This window comes from Trachymyrmex septentrionalis, unplaced genomic scaffold (genome assembly GCF_001594115.1).
Source record: "Trachymyrmex septentrionalis isolate Tsep2-gDNA-1 unplaced genomic scaffold, Tsep1.0 scaffold168, whole genome shotgun sequence".
Classification (NCBI taxonomy): domain Eukaryota; kingdom Metazoa; phylum Arthropoda; class Insecta; order Hymenoptera; family Formicidae; genus Trachymyrmex; species Trachymyrmex septentrionalis.
In genome coordinates this window covers 250,331-254,767 of record NW_017304842.1, presented here as the reverse complement: position 1 = coordinate 254,767, position 4,437 = coordinate 250,331, and the positions used below count along the sequence as shown (strand labels likewise).

The 4,437-nt window shown below is 29.1% G+C and overlaps 1 protein-coding gene across 1 annotated transcript in view; it reads left to right on the top strand.

Annotated features, from left to right (window-relative positions):
* Positions 1-1,654: 1,654 nt before the first annotated feature.
* Positions 1,655-4,437, top strand: part of LOC108746359 (ATP-binding cassette sub-family G member 4-like) — a 20,521-nt gene continuing 17,738 nt past the window's right edge. Inside the window, exon 1 of the mRNA XM_018483082.1 lies at positions 1,655-1,887. The gene's annotated coding sequence lies outside the window, so the exon portion shown is untranslated. The remainder of the gene's footprint in view (positions 1,888-4,437) is intronic.

Genomic DNA, 4,437 nt, shown 5'->3' with positions numbered 1-4,437 from the left:
TATATATAAATTATAAAATATAATATTTTTCAAAAATTATGCAAACTCTCTATTGTTTATGCAGATCGCCACTACAAACAGTAGCTGGCGGCAGTGATGAACTGTCCACACACTTAAGCATGAGTTATCTACGTGTCACAGATGCCTCATGTTAATAACGAGTATTTCTTCTAAACGTAAATTATAGTAATTGAATGGATAAAAGGTGAGAGCCTCAGGCTGTCACCAATAGATCTATTCTGTAACTCTTAATGAAAGTTTCGTTATCGTTATAACGTCATTGCGTTGCTTTCTTATCATAATAAAAAAAACTGCGTTACGGTATTATAACGATAACGAAACTTGCGTTAAGAGTAACAGAATAGTCCTGCAGCACTGTTTTGTAAAAACAATGTGATAATGACGTAGCAATATTGTAGTTCATGACGGTATGGCAATAATAAAGGGTTAGGATAATCGTTTTAAAAAAGAAGTTGGTACTATTACATGTTAATTTTGAAAGGTGGTCTTCGCAATCATCAGAAAATCATGGAAGGCGTCTATGAGAGAGGGCACTTATAGAGATCACAAGCCTTTGGATGTAAATTTTGTTAGCACGGCCCTGAGTATACGTAGGCCCAACAGTAGGTATATGTTATATGTTCCAAGAAAATACATGCATACGTGCTACTAAGGTGTAATTTATAAATTAATTAAAAATTAAAAATATTATTACTTAAATAGTAATAGTTTTTTTTATAAAAGAAACATACATACTTGACGCCTTCTTTTATCTTTTTTTAAAAATTTTATAAACGAATACATAGATGCACTTGAATTTATCATATATGAACAGTTTTAGAAATATACTTTCATAAAATTTTAGGTACAGGATGGACAAATACAGGAATTTTTTCAAAAATCTTCGTTAAGTATTGTAATAAGTGACTAAAATTTTCAATAGAGGACAATGAAATATAAAGAAGGAAAAGTAAATATTTTTAAATTTAATAAAAGTAAGGACTCCACAAATTTAAACTAATAAAAAAATAATAATAACGGCTGTGGGAGTCAACGCAGTTATTAGTGCGATTATCTTATATTTATTTAATTTATTACATAAATCTTGATTTGATATCGACGAGCGCAATAGAAAATTAACATTTTGACTCCTCTTTGAGTCATCCTCAGAAAGAATAATCCATAATAACAATTTCTTATTTTGCAATCAATTTCTTCAAGTGAGTTTCTTCAAGAATTATTCATAATACATATTTTATTTCGCATTTTTTCATGTAATATGTGGGTTTCCCAACAGTTGGCAGACTATTGGAATCAACATAAGCGCCGCACTCCATTACATAAATAAAATACTTAGACAAACAAAATTTTTCCGTAGCAGACAGTCATACGAATAAAATAATGATGACTTTCGAGAATATCCGTGCAATATACGTCTTTACACAACGGTTTCTAAGTGAAGACTGTCTTCAGTTTTCGGAAAATGTTTTTTCGGATTAAGTCCGAGAATCCTACATTTCGCTCTACTGTACGACGGAATATTTTGTATCCGGGCACAATAAGCTTTTGAAACAGCCCTGCCGATTAGTATGGTTTTCTCTTCAGGTTTTTTCTTACGTTCTCTTATATTGCTTGTTTTCGTACCGATACAGTCGATCTTTTGTGCTCTCGATTCTTCTTAATGGAATTAAATCAATTACTAGCGTTTAATTGTTAAAGTTACTGTGTAGCTTAAGTGAGTGAATATTTCACGCGTGAAGTGCGCAATATATGTGAAAGTAGGCTAAGAATTTCCTTTCATGACATGATTTCTGTTCGCATTTGCTTGAAGAGTTCTGTTTCATTCGCGACAAAATTTCCGACTCCCTCGACGTTGAAGTTTTTGGCGTATGTATCAATATCAAGTTTTAAGATTATCAACGTGCCGTAGCCATATTACTCGCCTCAAGAAATTAATTAGTCTGACTGGTGAATAAACAGTTTGAAACAAAAAAGAATTTCGGAGTAGTTGTTCCGAAGATCGACTTGTTTTAATTGCGTGGTATTCAACTTGTTAGACTGTCACAGCACACAAAGTTTAGAGAAAAAGTAAAGAAAAGAACAAAATTCGCTATAATGTTCTAGATTTGCACATATTTTTTTAAAATATTTTAAAGACCTTTTTTACTTAACTTTGAGATGCTGGACAATAAAAAGTGTTCTCAAACTTTTATGAACAATAGTATATTGAGCAAAAGTAAGGACATAAAAATATAAAGTAAAAACCAAAAAAATGGTCTTTAGAATCTTATTACGATCATTGTAAAGATCGTGCGGTTATACATATACAGAGTGTTTGATAAGTAACGATAAATATTTCGCATAAGGATAGAGTGGATTAAACTGAGTCGAAAAATTCTTTACCATTTTGCAATTTCCATAATAATTAACAAGATATTAATTAATAAAAATCATTAATAAAAATCATTAAATATGGTTTTCAATAATTTTTTTCTCGAGTACTATCAAGAGACAAATATGATTTATTTTCTTCTCATAGAATTCTGAGAATTTTTTCAGAATTTTTTATCAATTTTTTAGTGCTGTGTTTTCTTATATTGGCAACTATTTTATATTCAATAACATGAGAAAATGCAGTACTAAAAAATTCTGAAAAAAATTCTCAGAGCTCTGAAAAGAAAATAAATAATTTTTGTCACTTGCTGTTTTTCTGTAAAGTTGATAGTACTTGAGTAAAAAATTATTAAAAACCAATATTTGACAATTTTTAGTAATTGATATCTTGTTAACCATTGTGGAAATTGTAAAATGGTAGAGGACTTTTCGACTCAGTTTAATCTATTCTATTCCTATGCGAGAGTTTTATCATTACTTATCAAACATCATATATAATCCAATATATAATCCAATTCGTATACAATAGCTAGCTTATCTGAAATTTTTATATCAACAAATTTTTTATTAAAATTACTCAATGACTGAAACTACGATAAAAAATCCTTTAAATAAAATACTTTATTCATATAATGTCGACATAAACTTTCAATTGCAATTCTGTCTGAATAAAACTGATGCTATCTTTATCAAGATCTAGAGATCAAGTGAAATATGTTCGATAAGTTTTAATAAAGCGTTTGTGCGTAGATAAAGTGAACTAAACTGAATCAAAAAGTTCTCTATTATTTTACAATTTTCGAAACTTTTATTTAATTATCCAATGAGCAGAATATCTAAAATCGTCGTATAAAACAACTTTAAGATATTTTTCAGAGTTCTTTAAGAAATATCTTTAAGATATTTTATATAAAGAACTTTAAAAGAAATCTTAAAATTGTCTTATGCGTCGATTTTATCCATTTATTCTATCTATATTTAGGATCTCGTAGATTAATAACTCGTTAATTGACTATTGTGAAAATTACAAAGTGATAGATTGTCAGTATAGTCCGTTCTACACAAGAGCGCTTTCAAATCAAAACTTACCGGATCTTTGTATATCATTTCAACAATTTCAGATTTATCAGTCACATGTATGTACGCATACACGCAAAGCGATTTGTTTGTCAAGAGGCTTTTACAATGTCTTTAATATTATTAAAATTAGCAATGTAAGTAATCCTTCAATATAGCAGCGTTCTACTTTCTGATAATAATAGAATAAACTAGGCAACAAACTAATGCAAACGAGTCAGATGGACAGCCTGCACTAAGAGACAGAGTCTAGCCACGAGTGATTTTGTCAAAATTCTACAAGAGAAAGATGCATATACTACTTTCTTGCATAAATATATTTATTGAATTTATTGCACAATTATTCACAAACAATAAGTAGGTTATATTGAATAGGCCATACAGAGTGAGTTACTTAAGACCGGTCATTTAAATAACACCCACAGTTTTGGAGCTAAGAAGAAATGCTTGAAATAGAAATTGTTTGGTATTGAGAGGGACAATATATCATTATATGATAGTGAACATTCTCCAGGTGGAGACGCTTAAAAAATTTGAAGATCACCGTTATTTTTAAAAATGAAATCATGCATTGTTAGATATTTATAATATATACGGTTGTAGATGTTCACAAGACAATCATAGATAATCAAAGTCACTTAATCTCATGGACATGTAAAAGGTTGAAAAGTGAATGTTTCTGAAACACAATACTTGCGATTTTGTTACGAATTCTGAAATGTTATTATTAATATTTATTTATTAATAATAACAATAATTATATTTGTTTGACATTTTCAATTTTTTTGTTTCCATTGCTTGACAATTTTTATTTCAAGCATTTCTTCCTATCTCCAAAACTGTAAGTTATTCGGGTAAGACCGGTCTTAAGTGATTCACCATGTATAAGGTCCGATTACCTTACATATTATGTTATATATACATATATATAAATAAAATGTATATAATTTTTTTATTTAATTTTTT